Raw genomic sequence first — 19,803 nt, 5'->3', positions numbered from 1 at the left:
CTTCTAGACCCTCACCCAAGTGTCACAGGTAAGAATATACCACAGTTTTAGGGGAGAGTAAGATTCTCAATGTAATATTTTCCATACCTGAAGAATATGCCCATTTGGGAGCAGCACTGTCCTGGGCGCACACACATTATCTTCGATGTGGCTTCTAGACTCAGGGCATTTGCAAACTGGTGGGAGAATGTGGATTGATGCAGCACAAGGTGGACTGATGTTGCCCAGTAGTGCAAGCTAACCTGGCTAAAACAGGGCATTGCCAAGAAAGAAAAGCAAGTGTAGTCAGTCCTCATCTTCCTAGCAGGCTATGGTTGGATACTAAATACCCTATTGATTTTCACAACACTGAAAGGGAAGCCTTTTGTCCCCAACATACTGATGTGAAACCAGGTGCTAAAATTAGTGGGGGATGATCACTCAAATTTCTAGTCTCAGTTCACATATCTGCTTATTTTGGCTTCTCTCTTTTTTTTTTAATTAGATGTTAATGCTCTGATTCACTCCATTTAGAGCCCACTAACCCCTTGACCACCTTCAAATATCTCTACTGAAAACATGAGAAATAATGAGGATTAAGCAAAATGTAACAGCACTGCGGTTGCCCAAGGCCATTTATGAGTTCATCGAAGTAAGGATTTAACTGCCAAGAGAATAAAATAGTAGGTGGGTGCTCTAACCTGCCTTTTAGTAAGGGATACATCATCTACCCAGTGTGAGAATATGTGGCCAGCTGCCCACTCCTTTTCTTCACCATAATTGCATCTTCTTAGTAGTGTTAGCCCCTCAGCAGACCTTGCAGCCTTAGCAACCGAGTATGAGCCAATCCGCCATCTTGCTCACCCATGAGTCACTGATTTCTCTGCCCCAGAAGCTGTTGGCTTTCCTTGCTTAACTGAGACATCACAGAGATACCACCTTATGGATAGGATTCTGATTTTCTTCCTACCATTTAAAACCATGTCCATGAAGCCCTCAGCTCAAGCCAATTGTCTCCTCTCTGGTTTGGTTTCTTCCTGTTTCCTTTCAAAGGCAACCCTAAATAACTGCCACTTAGGCCATAGCCAATCTGTAATGTTGCTCTAGATTTCCAGAAAAGTATTTTCTGCAGCCTTCCCTCAAAAGGACTCATTGCAGGGCTGAACATTACCCTTGTTCAAGCGTGGAATTCCTTCCCAGAAGGCGATTTCCCCCTCTACTTGATGGCATAGTAGTAAAAGGACAGAGTGGGGGTTCAGAAACACTGGAACTCAAATCTGAGCTTCACCATCTATTAGTTCTATGACACTGAGGAAGTTGCTTCACTTCTCTGAACCTGTTTCCTCATAAAAGGAGAATACTACATCTCATAAATGTGTTGTGAAAGATTCAATGATATGTGTAAAGCACCTGACACAGTATCTCGTGTCCTTTCTTAAGATGGAAGGAAATATCCATTCCCCAATCCTTTGACCAGCATTCAAGGCCTCACTGCCAGCCACCCCACCACCCCCGCCTGGCTTCCTCAGTGCCCTCAGGCTCTGCACCCTGGCTTTTAAGTTCCAGGGGTCTTAGAGAAACCAACTCTATGTAGGTAGACAGTTGCAGGCTCAGAGTGTGATCACAGATGGAGCTTTTGGGCAGCATGGTAAACCCATCGACTGAGGGAAGGTTCTCAGTCTGGACACTTCCAAGCAGCCTTACAAGCCCAATCTTCCCATTTCTGCTGGGACTACTTGTTAGCCCACTTGCTTCTAGAACCCACTTTCCCCCTTCTTGTCCAGATCTAGACTGAGTTCACTCCACCTGAATTTCTGGGAAAAGAGTCTCATCTAATCTCCTTCTGTTGTAAGAAAACATTTTTTTTTTCTTTCCCTAATCATTTTTGGTGTTTCTGACCGAAGGGCTGGGTTTTCTCTTTGGCCTTGCAACTCAGAGCCATTTGGCTTCTCCAGCACTAACAGAAAGGGGTCTCTTCTTCCTCAGTCGAAATAGTTGACTGCGGGGCGCCTGGGTGGCTCAGTCGTTAAGCGTTAAGCCTGGGATCCAGCCCCACATCAGGCTCCCTGCTCAGCGGGAAGACTGCTTCTCCCTCTTCCATTCCCCCTGCTTGTGTTCCCTCTCTTGTTGTGCCTCTCTCTGTCAAATAAATAAATAAAATCTCTAAAAAAAAAAAAATAGTTGACTGCAAGAGTCATTTTAATTCCCACCTGCAGAGGAGGGCAAGACCCTGCTCAGCACCTGGCACCTGGTCCCTGAGCACCTGGCAAATATAGTCAAGCAGGCAGCACCCCAGGTCTATGTCATGGAAGGACTTGCCCAGATGGCTCTGAAGAGGCCCCTCCAGGGCAAGATCCTGGCATCATCCTCCCCCCTAGCCTGCCCCCCAGTAACCTTGGAGACACTGAACAATCTCCCTGCCAAGGGTCATCAGAAGCTTCCTGTCTGGAGTCCTGCACCCAACCCTGGCACAGGCCCTTTCATTTTCTAGAGTTCCAGGTGCTCCAAACTGGACCCACAGAAATCAGAATAAAAAGTGAATGGGGGGCAACTGAGGATAACAAGGAAGAACCTCTGAGAACTTTGTCCAGGCAGTTTCCCCCTCCATCTCTGCTCTGACAGCTCAGGATGGTGCAGGGTTTTCCTTACAGCCTTCAGGGAGCAGCACCAACACTGTGTGCACCCCCCCCCCCCCAGGCATCCAGCGGGTGAATAAGGCAGCTGGTTGTTTTGTTCGTCCAGATAAGGCTTGGGAGCCTTCACCCAATCTGTCCCATGGTCCCCCTCCCAGATGCCTTCCACTCTCCTGCCAAAAGGCTGCTCTCTTAGGCAACGCTGGGCTGTCTTCACCTAAGCCGAGTTTCCCCGGAATTGTCTCAGGTCCCAGGAACTTGGTGCGTCCGTGAAATGGACTGGCGACGGGCGTGGCGGGCGGGGAGAGCGCGGGTCCCGCAGGAGGCGTGTTCCGGCACTGGTGGGGCACTAGCCCGGCGTGGCGGGGCGGGGGCGGGGGGGGGGCGGGAGACCCGGAGGAGGGCGCTTCGGGGCGAGTGCGCCGAGTCCAAGGGCACCGGCGGTCTGTGGGCCCGGGAGGGGAGCTGGGGCCGAGCCCAGGCGGCGGGAGAGAGGGCGAGTCTGATTCAGGAAGTTGTGTCTCTGACATCAGGAGCAGGACGGAGTTGGAGTGAAACCTCAAAAATGCGAGGCGTCGGCCCGAGGGAGGGCAGAGAACGCAGACGGTGCCTTCCTCCAGGAGAGCGGCAGGTACGCGCGGCGCCCGGCCCCCGCTGAGCCCCCGACTCGGCACCTGGCTCCACGAGGGGGAGGGGCGGGGGGGACGGGCTTCCGCACCGGGACCTTGACCTCACCCGGGACGCGCCGCTGTCAGACGGGCCGCGCGCGCGGGAGACCCCTGAGCCACCGCGCCTGCAGGAAGCCCTCCGGTGGACTGAAAGGTGAGTCTCAAGACTGTGTGTTTGTGTTAACATATCTTAAGCTGTGTGTGTGTGTGTTAATATATTTTAAGCTGCGTGTGTGTGTTTTAATACATTTTAAGGTGTGTGTGTGTGTGTGTGTGTGTGTGTGGTTTAAGTTGCCTTCTGTTGGGAAGGGAACTTCCAGCTCACTTTCGTTCTTTATAAGGATTGACCAGCCCCAGAGATAAGTGAGATTTAAGGATCGTTGGTCCTTCACGACTCTGGTTCTAGTTTGTTTCCCTTCTTTTCGAGGATTCTCAGCAGGCTGACATCTGCTTCTGGGCTGAGTCTACATGGGTTGGGGTTGGGGGATTGGGGTGGAGTTCTCTTAGTCCACTTGACAATGCTGCTGCCGGTAGGAGCTTCGAGATTCTACTTGTTACTGAAAAAGTCAAGGCCTGAGACCCACTACAAAGCACCTCAGTGGCTGATGTTTCTCAGTTGTTTTAAGGAAAGCCAAATTTTCAACAGGGCTAAGAAACCAGCCGAAAAGAAAATATGGCCTGGAGCCAGGAATGGGAACCTGTCTGCTAGCCTCTGAGCCTCCCAGGGATTTACTGTGACACAGATTGCTTCCTAATTTCTTTGAGTCTCTAAATGGTCCCACTCCCAGCCCCCCAGCTCACCCGTGAAGGTAGAGGACACAAAAAGACCCGTTTTCCTAGTATGTTTAAGAGCTTCCCAGCATACATTGTGTAATAATTAAATAAACTATATACGTTAGCTGGTAGGAACACATGTCCTGCCTAACCGAAAGGGAAACCAACCCACAGGAGCACTGCCCTAATTTCACAGAGACGGCCGGCAGCCGGCATGCTGGCTACCTTGCCCGACTGCTCCGTGGATTCTGTTCAGTGAGGACGGGGAGGGATGGTGCGCTTGAGAAGATCACTCCTTCCTCAGAAGCACCTTCCTTCAAAGCGGTTGCATTTCATTCACTCAGCTAAAGTTTGTAAGAATCTGAAGCTAATTTTAAGGAACCCTCATTTTGAAGTCCGGATGAATAATGGGAGAGCCTTGAGTTATAAGGAACAGGTCTGAAAAGTACCACTGATGTGTCATTTGTCAAGTTCCAAAGAATTTAGCAAGGGTCTTACCATCAATCTCCTACTCTGATGTGCCTCCCCTTTGCCCAGTGCTGGGCTAGCAAGGCAGCTGTGCAGGGAAATCTGATTGAGTCCTTCATTTCCTCTGAAATTCTGGCTCCCCAGTCCCACCCAAGATACAATCTAGGAAAGAAATACAGGACAAAACAAATGCTTCTCCAGCCTCCATATTTTGTCAATATTTAGCCGGTAGAATAAAGAGAGAATGACTTCTGCCCTTTTCTATGAATACTAAACTCAAGAGAATAATAAACACTCAAAAAGCTAAGTTACTGACTTCATCCATTCATACAATACTTACTATACCTACTGTGTGCCAGGCAGCATGCCAGGTCCTTGGAATCCAAAGATAATGAGATCGTTTCTGCTTTTGAGGACCCACAATCTGATAAATGACGCAAGATACAGAAACAAACTATAGTTCAGAATAATACACGTTATAGTTGGGGCGCCTGGGTGGCTCAGTCAGTTAAGTGGCTGGCCCTTGATTTTGGCTCATGTCATGATCTCAGGGTCCTGGGATGGAGCCCCGCATCGGGCTCCATGCTCAGCAGGGAGTCTGCTTCAGGATTCTCTCTCTCCCTCTGACCCTCCTCCCATTCTCTCTCTCTCTCTCAAATAAAGAAATAAATCTTTTTTAAAAAAAGAATAATACACATTATAGTTGTAGTAGCTATGGGACACTGAAATGATCCAAAGGAGAGAGTGATAAACTCCCCTAGGAATTATCTGGAAGTCAACACTGCAGGAATGATGGATGAGCAAGGTGTTGGAAATGATTAGGAAATGATTAGGGAAAGGGTATTTCAGGCAGAGGAAAGGGTATATGCAAAGTCAAGGGCACGTTGGAAGAACTGCAAGTAATGGGGGTAACTTAACTATCCCAAATGTTGTGCATAAAAGCAATGTTGAAGGTGGCTAAGGGAGCCTGTGAATAACACTATCAATGAGACCTTGTTAACACTGAAGAGTCTTGGATTTGGCCAATAGTGATTGGCCTAGAGATATTATTTTCATTCCATATGGTGAATCCCAGGTGACTCTCTCTAGACTTCCAAGGCCTTCCCAGGATGCCTTGCGAGATACCTAAAATGTCGGAGAGTATCTTGTGTTAATGGCACACAGGCAGTACAGATGCATTTAACCAAACAAGTGAATCCCTAGAAATCACTTCACCATATAAGAAATGCATACTTTAGTTCAACTCTAAGATCTGCCAAGACCTCTCCAGAACTCATACCCCAAGTCTAGTAATTGCATCTGTATGGGAGAGTCCTACCATCATTAGAAGAAGAAGGATGACTTTCTCAGATGAATTCTAAACCCTGATAGAATAGTACTTTAGGTCTGGCTGCCATGGCCCAGATCAGGAAATTATGTGACCCAGTATGGAAGGAAAAAACCTTGAACTTGGAACTAGACACACATGGGTTCAATTCTGGCCTTGACCACTTATTAGCTTTCCTTGGACAAGTCTTTGAATCTCTCAGCTTCATCTCCCTTACATGTAAAATGGGGATAACTGGGGGCATCTGCATGGCTCAGTTGGCTAAGCGTCTGTCTTTGGCTCAGGTCATGATCCCAGGAGTCCTGGGATCGAGCCCTGCATTGGCCTCCCTGCTCAGTGGGAGCCTGCTTCTCCCTCTGCCCCTCCCCATGCTCATGCTCTCTCTCAATCTCTCTCTCTCAAAGAAAAAAATAAAAATCTTTAAAAAAAAAAAAATGGGGATAATTGTTACTCTCCAGGGCAATAGTTAGAATCAGAACCAAATTGAAAAAGAAAGATACATTTACTGTGCTCCATAAACTGCAAGTTTCTATAAAAATGTAAGTTGTTTTATTATTATTACTAATCTTTCCTCTTGAAGCTACCAACTAGACAGATTGTGTACGTGTAGGATCTGGGGAGTATTGTAGGCCCAGACTTGCAGCTTTTTAACTATATTATAAAAGTCTCCTTCCGTCATACCAATGGCATGCATCTATTCCGGCCACTTCTTTTACTCCTTACCTCCAGTAGCCAGAGCCCAAAGAAGTGAGTGCTTTACTAATGTTTAGGCAATTCTTGCACAGCACGAGGACTCCTGGGAGCTCATGGCTGAAAGCAGCCAGGATTCCATTTGTCAGGCCGTGGACCCAACCCCAGTTGCACTGAGTCCACTCAGAGGGGATGCTTTTTTCCTGATGGTCACCAAGGTGCTGGTTAAACCAGCACTGGCCCTGAATCTGAGCATCAGGTGATGGCTTGAGTGGATCTGTGGTCTTCTTTTGTCCCAACCAAGGAAGCCTGACATGGTCCAACCCCTGTGAAGCTCAAATTTGATGCCAACATCCGAGCTTTCGACTAAACAGACTTCTGAGAAGGGCTGGCTGTTGATGAGCAAAAGGAAATAACCACAGGCTCAAAGACTTCAAGTGGAAAAACACTTAGAAATGAGCCAGCCCCACCCCTCACTTCACAGATGAACGAACTCATGTTCAGAGAGGTGAAGTGTGTTCCCGGCTCAGCAGCTGATGAAGGGGGGGTGGGGGGACCAGAACCCAAGCTCTGTCTCTCTCCACTCAGGAATAGCAGACACTCTCTAGGGTTTCTATCATCTGGACCTTCTGTACGTCGTGCACGAGGACACACACAGGCACTCAGACACTGGCAGCAATGTAAAATGAAAAGGCCGCACTTGAAGGCTGAGCCTTCCCCGACTGGCTTCCAGGGAAAACCAGGAGCAGATCTTCCAGAGTAGAGGGCAGGTCTCCTCTTTAAGGCAATCTCCATACCACACCCATCCCTTCTGTTTCCTCAACTTCTGTCCTTAAATTTCTCAAAAATTTCCAAATACCGGGGCACCTGGGTGGTTCAGTCGGTTAAGCGTCCGACTCTTGGTTTTGGCTCAGTTCACGATCTCAGGGTCGTGAGACCGAGCCCAGTGTCAGCCTCTGTGCTCAGCATGGAGTCTGCTTGAGATTCTCTTCCTCTCCCTCCTCCTCTGCCCCTCTTCCCTCTCTGTCTCTCAAATAAAATCTTAAAAAAATAAAAATTCCCAAATACCCCTCAAAAAGGGAGATAGCACTGGGTGCCTTAATTAACCGAAACCCCTTTAGTGTTTTATTAAACTTGTCATGAAGATGGTTTCGAGACCAGTAGGCAGGTCAGCATTAAACATCAAATACTGATTCACACTTTACTATTGCATGAGAAAGGCTCTGGGTGAATAATAGGAGCTCAGGAGACTCATCACAGGCACTGTAAGAGAGAGAAAACAGTGGCAGATAGACTTTTTTTCCCTCTCCATGCAGCAAGAGGAAAATCAACAGCCAGTTCTTTGAAGGGCAATCCCCAGGGCCACAGAACAGCTCAGGTTTCTGACTTTTCCACCCACATTGGCCTGAGCCATCTGAGCAGAGCACCACCTGGGGACGTGAGCGGGCCCCAACATAGCTGAGTTCCAAAAGGAACCTCACACAAACACGACATTTCTTTCTCGGGGCAACTCCCAAAGGGCCATGGCAGTGTCCAAACCAAATCCCGGCCCCTGGCAAGAGACTTGCTCCCACGATTGTAAGCAAGCTGCTCCATGGAGCTTGTTGCTAAGAAATGAAAGAAAACCTAATCGTTGCTGTATTTCTCGGTCAAAATTGCAGATTGTTTCTTGTAAGCCATCGCAGACTTGCCTTTGCTCTTAACTGTCTACAATTTCTTCCCTCTAGGATGTTTTTCAGTTGACTTTTATTCTCCTCAAATACACTCCTGATTTCAAAGCTGGATAGGCTTAAGGAAAGCCCATCAACAACTTCTTTAGTTTTCCAAGCAAATCATAAAAGAAAATTGGCAGAAGAGAGGGAAAAACTATAACAGCAATAAAGATAGTTGCATGTTAAAATACTTTTAGTCTTCAAATTGTCCTGAGAACATAGGACACAGGTTTAGAGGTAGGTGCAGAGGCTGGGGGTTAAGGTCAGTGGAAGAAGCAGTGGAAACTCTGAAGTTCCATTAGCTGTAGTGTTATGGGCACAGAATGACACACAGTGGACATGCTGTGTCTTAACCTGCATGACATGTGACTGTGGCCACCGTAAACAGAGAAGAGAATGCTTCAATGCAAGTCAGGAGCTTGCTTTTCTCTCCCCGACCCAAGTGAGGTCCTGAGTCTCTGTGCTTCTGGTCATGGTTTCCTAATTCTAGCACCTTCTGCAGCTCTACCAGGGGGACAAAGTATGGGCTTTCAGAAGCCCTTCAGCTTGAAAAGCCCTGGCCCTAGCCTAGAGGCTCCATCAGGCCATCCATGCACAGTGACCTAAAATCCCCCAGGCACTAACAGAGGGCAAAGTCACCTTCCCGATGATTTGGGACTGGGAGAGAACAAATGTTCAGCCAACCTTTGTTGGTTCCCTCACATTTTTAGTGTGCATGCTAGGCTCTCAATAGCCATTTGTTGAACAGTGGTGCTAAGAATTTGAGGCATGCAATCTGACAGCCCCCCGCCCCACCCGCCAGGTTGCTTTATGAGCACATCACAATTGTTTACTCAATGTTATGGGACAGAAAAGTGGCAAAGCTGAAAGGAAACACACCACTTTTAAGGCCAGCCCTGCAGACTTATCCCATCTGTCAAGCCCGTTTCTTGTAAATGACTGAGGTTTACACGCTCCCCTCTCTCTCTACCTTCCACTCGCGACCTGAAACTTTCCCTCCCGCCCAAGGCCCACCAACTGCTGAGTAGCAGTAGCCAGCCCTGCACGCCAGTGGTCTAGATTAAAACCTCCAGGCCCACTGCCTGGGTGACCCACACTATCCCATAATGAAACTGCCTCTGGGAGAGGGGACCCCATTTGCACACCACACCATCCAGACATGACCTGCTCTGAGCTCTCCTGGTTTCCAAAGGAGAAACTCAGTTCCTGCCCTGTGGGGAGATTTGGCCCAACGCCTTCTCTGGTTCAGACAAAAGGCAATGATGTGCCGAGTGGTCTCAGGAGACTTGGTGATTTCCAACTACTGTGCCCTTGGTAGATTCGCACAAGGATATTATTGACCCCTCTGAGGAAAAGCTGCTTTTTACTGTGTTTGCAATGGACGAGTGGCACAGATTTTCACAGCTGGCCACGGAAAGAATATCTCACTTCCAGACAGAGACACTGCATCTCCCCCACCCTCTCTGGGATAAAGGAAGGGGACACGGTCACAGAGCATGTGCCACATGAGGAAGGAGGTCTGATGTCCCTGACTGACATTTTCCAGGAATAAGTTTTCAGTGGTTTAAAAAATAGTATTCCTTCAATAACGAATACTTAAACCATTGAAATATGTGGTCATTCAACATTTGGTATTGTAATGAATGAATAAATATACACTAAAGACAACAATCAATGCCATTTTCTTAATTACTAATAGGAACTATACCATTTTTTTTCCATTTACCATCTATTAGCTTTCAAGAAATTTTGCATTATCTCTTCCCACTTTCTTTTGGAAGGTAAAGTTCACATTACATAGACTTAACTTTTTTTTGAGAGAGAGAGAGACTGAGTGCACGCAAGTGAAGGCAGGGGCAAAGGGAGAGGGAGAGAGAGAATCTTAAGCAGACTCCACACTGAGCACGGAGCCCAACGCAGGGCTCCATTTCAAGACCCTGAGATCATGACTAGAACCGAAATCAAGAGTCAGACGTTTAACCTACTGAGGTACCCAGATGCCCTGAACTTAACTATTTTAAAGTGAACAATTCAATGGCACTTAGTACATTTGTGATGTTGTGCAACCACCACCTCTATCTAGTTCCAGAACGTTTCCATCATTCCAAAATAAACCCCCATGCCCATTAAGCAGTTACTCCCTGTTACTCCCTCTTCCCAGCCCCTGGCAACCACAAACCTGCATCCTATGTCTATAGATATATCGATTCTAGATATTTCATATAAAAGAAATCCTACAGTATGCGGCCTTTTGTTTTTGGCTTCTTTCACTTAACATGTTTTCCAGATTCATCCACGTTGTAGCCTGTGTTGGTGCTTTGTGCTTTTTCGTGGCTGAATAATATTCCATCGTGTGTAGACATCAGTTTGTTTATTCATCTGTTGAGAGACATTTGGGTTGCTTCTGTCTTTTGGCTGTTGTGAACAAGCATGTACAAGGATTTGTTTGAGTACCTGTTTTCAGTTGTTTGGGATACATTCCCAGGAGTGGAATTGCTGGATCATCTGGTTATTTTATGTTCAACATTCTGAGGAACTGCCAAACTGTTTTTCCTTTTTCCCACATTTTTATCAGCGTCTTTTCTTGATGATAATATGCATATTAAGTAAGCATACTTTCCCATCCCTAGGCTTTTATTTGTGGCCTTTGATCTTATGCTTCAATGAGAGATAGAAAATCCTGCTCCTTGTTGTCCTAGAGATGAAGTTATTTGGATGCTTGAGAAAGAAAATATTTGGATAAACTATAAATTCTTCTTGGTATAGTTTAGTTAACGACCACACTGTCTCTGGAGCCTGGTCTGTATCGCGCTGGGCATTGTGGGAAGCACATCACCGACTTCCTCTCACTCAGTGGTCAGGACAGCTCAACTCTTAGGCCCATTTTACAGATGAGAAAACTGAGCTCTCTCCCAAGAGCGGAGTGCTCTTCCTGTGGCTCCAGAGTATTATCCATTGGCCTCTCCTACAAAGGAACTCTGCAGTTTTCCTGCCAATAATGAATCAGGAGCTCACGGTCTATTTCGGCAGATGGATAAAGAGGTGGTTATAGGGCGCCTGGGTGGCTCAGTTGGTTAAGCAACTGCCTTCGGCTCAGGTCATGATCCTGGAGTCCTGGGATCGAGTCCTGCATCGGGCTCCCTGCTCAGCAGGGAGTCTGCTTCTCCCTCTGACCCTGCCCCCTCTCATGCTCTCTCTATCTCATTCTCTCTCTCAAATAAATAAATAAAATCTTTAAAAAAAAAAAAAAGAGGTGGTTATAACACAGCATAAGAGATGCTATGAGAGGTGTCACAACAGGGACCCCGGGACCAGAGGAAGACCACTTAGCCCAGCTCCGGGAGACAGACTTCCCAGAGGAGATAAAATCGAAGTGTATTAGTTTATGTGTAAACTTTTGTGACCTTTGGTAAGATTTGACTCTCCCCCATCACCCTTTGGCAGCACCACTTGGTGATTACATTCCCAGTGCGTGGGGCCTGGCACACGGTAGCTGCTCATTGAACACAGGCTAATAGACACGTGTGCTTCTGCAGGAGGAATTTCCAGCCCCTGTCACACTTGCGTGACTCCAATACCTTGGGCCTACGTTCCAACTCATAGGCTTTCTCAATTCAAATATGGCCCAGGGACCAGGGGAACATGAGGAAAGGCCTAGAATGGCTTTTGTGGTTCTCTCTGCATCTGCACAGGCTCCATGTCCATGGGAAGAGCAGAGGAGAAGGAAAAGAAGGCAAGAGAGGGGGAGAGGGGCGGGAGGTCGTGCAAAGGGCATTATGAAGAGATCTTGGCATGCCCTGGTCAGGAGGCTCTAGGGTTGCATGGGGTCCTAAGGAAGAAATGAAATGAACTGGCAAACCACTTTGTAAAACCATAATTTCTCCATCCATCTCGAGATTGTATTGTTGCTTCAGTGCTTCCTAGCTGATGGCTGTGCTGTGTCTGAGGTGATTCACCTCAGCCCCAGGTACAAGGAGCAGTAGCTTCATGGGAAGCTCTGTCTCCCCAGCTGGTAATTCTTGCTCCTCTGTACCAGGGATCATCCGCGCGATCTGGCTGCCGTCACTAGCCTTCGGTCAGTCACCTCTGGCTCCTGTTTGCAAAAGGAGAACTATAAAAATCCTTCGGAGGCCTGGAGGCCTCGCTCTAGAATGCAGAAGCTGCCCCAGTGTGACTCCAGCTACATTTCCATACACGTTTCTTAAAAACTTGGTGTGTGCTTGACACGACGCTAGAAGCCCTAGGGAATTTATTTTTTTTAAAGATTTTATTTATTTATTTGACAGACAGAGACACAGTGGAAGAGGGAACACAAGCAGGGGGAGTGGGAGAGGGAGAAGCAGGCTTCCCGCTGAGCAGGGAGCCCGATGCGGGGCTCGATCCCAGGACCCCAGGATCACGACCTGAGCCGAAGGCAGACCCTTAATGACTGAGCCACCCAGGCGCCCCAAAGCCATGGAGAATTTAAAAAACAAAACCAAACAGCAAGCAGGCACAGATCCCACCTTCCACCTAGAAGGCTGTAAGCACCTGGGAGCAAATCCTGCCCCTCTCGTGCGTGGCTATGAGCAACAGCCTCTTCCCTGGGATGAGAGTCTGTCCCGGGATCTCTGCTCACCAGGGCCACCACCCAGGTTCTGAACTGTGCCACTGTCAACATCCCCGATACCCACTTCATTCCCTGGTCGGCCGCCTTTCCAGGCTCTGATCGACTCGCCTAAGCCATAAACTGCTGCTTTGGGCTCCACCCCAAGTGTGAAAGCACAACGCTTTACAAGACCTTCTTGTTCTGCACAGGGGGGTCCTGGACCCCTCCACCTGCTGCAGCCCAGCCTGTTATACCACCCGTGCCCTGGCCCAGCAGAGGCCTCTACAAAGCGCATATAAGATAGCAGGGCTCAGGGCTGAGCATCTACTGTGTGTAACACGAAGCAAGGGGGATTCCTGGAGGGAAACTCCAATAGCTTACAGATTGAGTGGGACCGTGGGCCTGGCACAGCTCTGTACCTGACGTACCCGGTCATCTCCTCCTCGTCAGGGAAGGGAGGCAGGAGAGGGGGGACGGAGTTTTCAACTATGGTGATCTCTCTATAAACCATGATTCTGGAGAAAGCCCCCAGGCCACCAAATCCTTCTCTCACCCCTAGCTCTAGGGGCTTCACACAGGCCCGTCTTCGCTACGGTTCCACAGGCCAGAGCATTCCTCCATGACTCTGCCAGAAGTAACAAGAGGCCTCTTTCCACGCTAAGCATGTCGCCTCTGCGTCCCTGCGCGCCCTTGAGCTCCTCACCGTCGGATCGTTGCAGGGCTCACAAGCCCGGACGCCCCGGGGGCCTGGTGGACGAAGCTAACATTTATTGAGCAACTACTTTGTGCCAGGCATGGTTTTGCCACATTATACAGATTATGTAGCTCATCTGATTTCCACAGCAGTCCTGTGCTGCCCCACGTCTCTTCTTACCTGCACTTTACTGTTGAGGAAACAGAACTTTCTGAGGTCAGGCAGCTAGTGAACGGAGGAGGGGGCAAGCTTCGACACCCCCCCCCAGCCAGTGTCCCTAAAAGAGTACCACAGGAGATGTGGGGGATGGGGACGATGTGCTGTGGAACTAGAAAGCCACAGATCAAACACAATCTGGCCGCTGGTCACTGGTCACATCTATCTCGTCGGCTTCCCGTTCGCAGCCTCTGACGTAGGATTTGCCCCTCTTGAGCAAACACCTCATTTGGTTTCACGGACCTTGTGCTAAACATTACCAGTATTGCTACATGGGTGGGCTAACTACTGAGGGTGTGTGTGTGTGTGTGTGTGTGTAGAGAGAGAGATCCCTTTGAACTTGTGCCAACTGGAACCGGCTTTGGTTACCCTTGTGACCCCGGATTTGAAATCGGGATTAGTACCACATTTAAGAATATAGAGAGGAATAAAGTGTGGCTGGAGTGGGGAGAGAAGGAGGCTGAAACTCACTAGCCTCCTCAAGTTTTCTTACACAATAATCTGCCTTTAAGGGCGAACATGGAAAACACCGTCTGAAGGGCCTTGGGCCCAGCACATCACCAGCCACTCCCAGCCCTGCCCTCGGGCCTTCAAGTCATAATAGGCGAGGAGGCCTGGGACAGGAGAGAAAGTTTCCCTGCCGAAGGCCTCCTCCTCAGGCCCCAACCCGGAGGGACCCTCGCCCTGGGGCCCTGGGCCAAGCGGCTCACTGGACTGGCAGGGTTAGAGCCCCGGGCTGGGAGACGTGCTAAGGGAGGGCGGGGCTGGAGCAAGTTGTTTGCGTGTTGCCATGGTAACAGCGGGAGGTTGGAAGGCTCCGAATCCGAGCCACCTTGATTGGATTCTTTCTCTGAGCCAGCTGTGCTTTCTCCAGTAGCTGGAATGCCTTTATCCCCATCCTCACTGCATTTAATCAACCTGCTCTCCCTGCAGATGCCAACCCCAATCACACCTTCCTTCAAGCCTTGCCTGGATCTCTCATGGAATTAACAGCTTCCTCCTTGCGGCTCCCTCCATAACCACTTGTTTGCCTTTCCCTTTGGACACTTAACTAGTCCTGCTTCGTGGTTCTTCTTCTGTGCTCCTCCATTTCCCCAACAAAAAAATAAATTCCTGGAGTTCACGGTCTACATCTTTAGTTCAGCTTGGAATTCCTTCTCCAGGAAGTTAGCAGGTTTCTGCTTCTTAGGAGGCAGCATTACCTGGAAAAGCCTAGAAAGGAGAGAAGGTCCTCATGCACAGGGTGGCTACTGAACATACGTGCACTGAATTGAATTGTCTGCTGCAGTCCTGCACAGTGGAGATGGTGGTTCTTGGCCCCAATTGTGTCAACAACGCAGGCTCGGGGAAGGAAGGAAAGAGCTAGCAAGGGGAGTCACTCCCTCTAGGAAGAAACAGGGAGAGGCTTTTGCAGGAATAACAGTGATGTACGTAGTGAGTGCTACACACACGCATACTTTCTAGTCAATCGGCTTGGCAACCAGAAATTACCAAACGAAATGATACCAATTCATGAACACCAAAGTGTGTCAGAAAGACACCTAACCAGGGCATTTCAAGAACACGGTGATAGGTCACAAGGTTCAATATGGCACCCTGTGAGGTCAAGTGCACTCTCCATCTGGCCCAACGGTCTTTAGAAGCAAGCTCTCACTGCTGTCATCTCAGTTTCTTGGCACTGATAGCCCAGCTGGAGATTCAGAAATAGCCATCCACCAAAAGAGGCCTGCAGAGTCTGCCGATACTCTGGAATGCCCAGGAGCATCTGGTATGTAAGCACACTCTGAGCTCAGGTTGAAAGCGTTCTCCAGACCCAGACTATGGAAAATCCAGTTGGTGGATTTTCTTCCAAGTATCTTCTTCCATCTGACCACAGTGTTGTGTGTGAACCCAGAAAACAGCATGGCAGAGAGGAACACGCCGTGGATATTTGGGGGAAGAAGAATTACCACATCATCCTTAATCATCTATGAGACCTTGGGTGTTTAACTTCAGTGAGTCTGTTTTCTCACCTATAAAAATGTCCATTCATTAATTCAGCAAATATTTTCCAAGAGCAAACATGTCCCAGATGCCACGATGGAAATAGATTCTGTCTAGAAAGGAAGAAAGATGATTAAATCAATAATTAGCCAAAAGCAGGTAGGGGCTATGCTTAGCAGTATGAGGACAGTGAGGGGTGCAGGGCGGGGACTCTCACCTTCATGAGGTCATGGAAGGCTTCCCAAGGGGCACCATATTTCTCCGAGACTTCAGTGAATAGAAACCAGGAGATTCGGTGGTAGTGGCTGGAGTGGGATTGGGGGAGGGCTGGGGGTTCCAGGGACAGAAGCTTGTGGAGGCCCCAAAGCGAGAGAGGGACCACAAATCTCAGGGAGTCTGAGAAAGTAAACTGCAGAAGGGACAGGTTGCCATCGTTTGCTCCTCTCTCGTGGCTTTGTAGGAGTTGGTGCAGTGAAGACAACATCCCACCGGGAAACCAGAAGACTGCAGCCCTGTCTGCTCTTGGTCGCTAACCGGCTTTTCAATTTCAACAAATTTTGACCAAATTCCTGCTCCTTAGTTCATTCATCTGTGAAATACGGCAAGAAATTCCTCCTCTCCTCACATTACTGTAGATTGAGTAAAGAGATGTTTGCAGAAGCCCTTAAGAAATTAAAATGAGCTCTAAGTGCAAGGTCTTTGATAGGACTTACCCAGTCATAAATAAATGCAAGCCCATTTGGGCATCAGTTCTCAGACTCGCATTAGGGTTTTATCCCCCCCCCCCCCCCCCCGCCCCACCGCATTCCCAAGGGATCACGAGATAAATAGTAGTTTCTTTCCGATGGGTTTGGTGATATTTCATTTCAGTTCATAATCGGATTTTGTGCAAGAAGGAAAGTAGGCTATTAATAAAACTTTTTTTTTTTAATTGTAATGTTTGTGATGACTGAGCCTGGCTGGTGAGGGCAGACTGCCCGCGAGCCCAGGGGTGGGGGCTGACTCCCGCATCATCCCCGGCTCCGGCCACGGCACACCTCCAATGATGAGAGGGACCGGGTTAAGAGCCTGTGACCTCTGAAACCCTGACACTGCTGTGTCTTCTCTGTTCCCCAACTTCAGGGCCTCCCTGGTACCCATTACAGCGAACCTATGATCAGCTTCAAAGCCCTCTGCAGTCCCACCAACCCTGCCTGTACCACCTCGTTCCCCCACTCTTCCCCAGGGGGGTTTCTGTATGTGCTGGCCTCTCACCTGCACTCTTGCTCCCCCTTCTAGCCAGCTCACCCCAACTTCTCTTTCCCCACCCAACCATCCGACCCTCCCTGTGACCAGGACATCCCATCCTCACAGGAGTCACCTCAGCCTCCGACTCCGGGGTGCAGGGGCCCCCCCCTTCAGACCCAAGCCAGCATTGATCCCTCTCCCTCCTAATGGTGTGTGCACTTTGGCATTTTCTGCTATTTACTTTAGCCTTTAACTGCCTTTATTATTTTTGAAAATTATACTTGGAAGAGCATTTTCAGTTTATAAAAGAGCTATGCATATTATTGTTTGGCTTTCATAGCAAGCGAGGCTGGGGGGGGGATGAAGTCAGTGGGATTATTACCTTCCCAACTGTGAAGGGAAGGGCCCACGGTTGGGGGGGGGGCAGGGACTTGCACGATCTCTGGTCCCTGACCTCTCCCAGGGTAGGAACCTCCATACACCTCTGTGCTCCCCCCAGCACCAAGTTGATCACATAGTAGTTACTTAACTAACATTTCTTGAAATGAAATCCATATGCAACTTCAGGAAAAGTAATTCAAATGGCAAATTTTATTGATGGCAACAGCTGCTGTAAGTTCTGTAGGCTGAACAATATGCCCGCAGCCTTGCTTTTATTATGGTGACCCCGTAAACAACCCAAGGGAGACTCGCACACATTCCATCCAAACCTCCCCACCCCCACCCGGGGTCAATCCGAGGGCAGTCACAGATACAGGTACCATTCCCTCTGCTCCCACCAAGCAGCTGGGGCCCCAGGGCCTCCTGGCAAAGGATGGAATGTGCTTGTCAGAACTTGCTCAGCAGGGCGGACATGCTCAGCCAGCCCTTGAAAACCAGGGGTCATTTGGGCAGAAAGGGGATCCCGGTTGCCCAGCACCAGTGCACAGCCAGGTGAAAGAGCCGCCCAGGTGCGAGTGGGGTGGGTGGGGGTCCATCCATCCAGGGTGGGGTGGAGGTGGGAAGACCTCCCAGCATGGGAGCCAATGTCCCAAGAATTTCAGGCCACTTTGACTACCTGGCAGAATTGAGGTGTGGTGTTTTTTGCTATGTCCCAACATCTGCCTGGAATGATACCGATTATGACTGTAAATATTTGTACAGTTCCCAACAGCCTAGGAGCACGCTCACATACATTGTCTGTTTTGACCTAAGGACCCTGTGAGGCAGGTGGTGACTACTAGCTATTTGTTTCCTTCAGAAGGTATGTTCATGCGATCAAACCTTCAGTACCAGAGGAATGAGAGAAAAGGCACTCTTCCAGCCTGTCCCCAGTGTCCTTCCATCGAGGCAACACATATTATCATTTTCTTGAGTATTTGTCTGGATTTTCCCCCATTTTAGAGATGGAGAAACTGAGGCCCAAAGTGACTGAATTACCTCCCAAGGATGCACACTAAGTCACAAGTGGGAATTTGAGCTGACTTCTCCTCCCACAGTCTATGAGCTTCCCCTCCACTCACGGCTCTCAGCCTGTCATTCTGCCAAGAATTCAGCTCCTATGAAAACCTACAGGAGCATAAACAAATAAAACCAGACAAAAGTCAAAGCCAGAACTGGGCAGAACTGCCTCCCCTGTGAGGACCCTACAAGGACACCTGCCTCCCTCTCTGGCTGCTCTAAGCCAACTCCCTCCCTGGGACCCCCCCCCCCCCCGCCCCCGGCCCAGTATCTTCTTACCAGCAGAGACAGGACCACACCCTCAGACCCTTTGCTGTATCAAAGTGTTTCCACACAATGTCCTACTTCTTCAAGACCCTGATACTGAGTTGGTCTGAGTTTAAAAAAAAAAAAAAAAATGTATTCTGGGCTGCTTATGGGAGATAAAGCTTAAAAGCTGGTGCAGAGCTGAAAGCAGCCCAGCCCCCGGGCCACCCATGGAGAGCTCAGCTCCACGGCCTCGCCCACCATGCCTGCACTCCCAGACGCCCCATGTGTTTTCTAGGGGGTCTTCCTGAAAGCTCTGAGGTCTCCAGGCAAGGATGGAGCAGAGGTGGTGGGTGGGGAAGAGCAAGAAGGGGGGTTGAGGGAAGAGGGGTGTGTGTGTGTGTGTGTGTGTGTGTGTGTATAGTAGTATCCACGCCTCCCTGCCCCCCGGACAATCCCCAGCTTAAGCAGTTTCTTGGACCCTTACTCCCAAATCGCATGTTTGCAGTACCTGTAGCCTCCTTTGGGAAGGGCATTCCAGGGGCCAAGAGGAAGACATTTGGGGGTGAGGGCAGGCAAACGGAGAAGGTTAGGGGTGGGGTGAAGCCACCGTCAGTTCTAGAATTTCTCTATAACAGGAGTTTAGGAATAACAATCTATCTGCACAAAAACACCTAAGCCGCATTTGATGAGACCGAAACAATGTCAACTGTGTCAAAAGAAGAGGGTGCTGTTTGCAGACTCCTGTGTCCTCCGCATTCACCGACAATCAAAACTGTTTTAGGGGCGCCTGGGTGGCTCAGTCGTTAAGCGGCTGCCTTCGGCTCAGGTCATGATCCCAGGGTCCTGGGATCGAGCCCCACATCGGGCTCCTGCTCAGCCGGAAGCCTGCTTCTCCCGCTTCCACTCCCCCTGCTTGTGTTCCCTCTCCCGCTGTCTCTCTCTCTCTATCAAATAAATAAATAAAATCTTTAAAAAAAAAATTAAAAAAAAAAAACTGTTTAAAAAAAAAAACCCACAAAACTCTCCATGTGACATTAGTGATGCAGATAAAAACCCATGCAGACAGGAAGTGAGGGTCCATCTTCCAGGAGCATGAACTCCTCTGCACACCTCGCCCTCCGGGCCGGAGCGTGTGGCCCAAAGCCTGCGAGTCTG

At 49.0% G+C, this 19,803-nt stretch overlaps 1 protein-coding gene across 2 annotated transcripts in view; it reads left to right on the top strand.

Annotated features, from left to right (window-relative positions):
• Window positions 1-2,789: 2,789 nt before the first annotated feature.
• Window positions 2,790-19,803, top strand: part of KIAA0040 (KIAA0040 ortholog) — a 35,640-nt gene continuing 18,626 nt past the window's right edge. Inside the window, exons 1-2 of one of the 2 annotated variants that reach the window (XM_032393479.1) lie at window positions 2,790-2,873; window positions 3,146-3,434. The gene's annotated coding sequence lies outside the window, so the exon portion shown is untranslated. Of the gene's footprint in view, window positions 2,874-3,089; window positions 3,435-19,803 lie in introns of those variants that run through there. The other variant, XM_032393480.1, reaches the window with a different exon arrangement.

This window comes from Phoca vitulina, unplaced genomic scaffold (assembly GCF_004348235.1).
Source record: "Phoca vitulina isolate PV1807 unplaced genomic scaffold, GSC_HSeal_1.0 scaffold73, whole genome shotgun sequence".
In the NCBI taxonomy this organism is placed as follows: Eukaryota; Metazoa; Chordata; class Mammalia; order Carnivora; family Phocidae; genus Phoca; species Phoca vitulina.
Note: the sequence above shows the minus strand (reverse complement) of the source record. Positions and strands in the feature narration are given on the sequence as shown.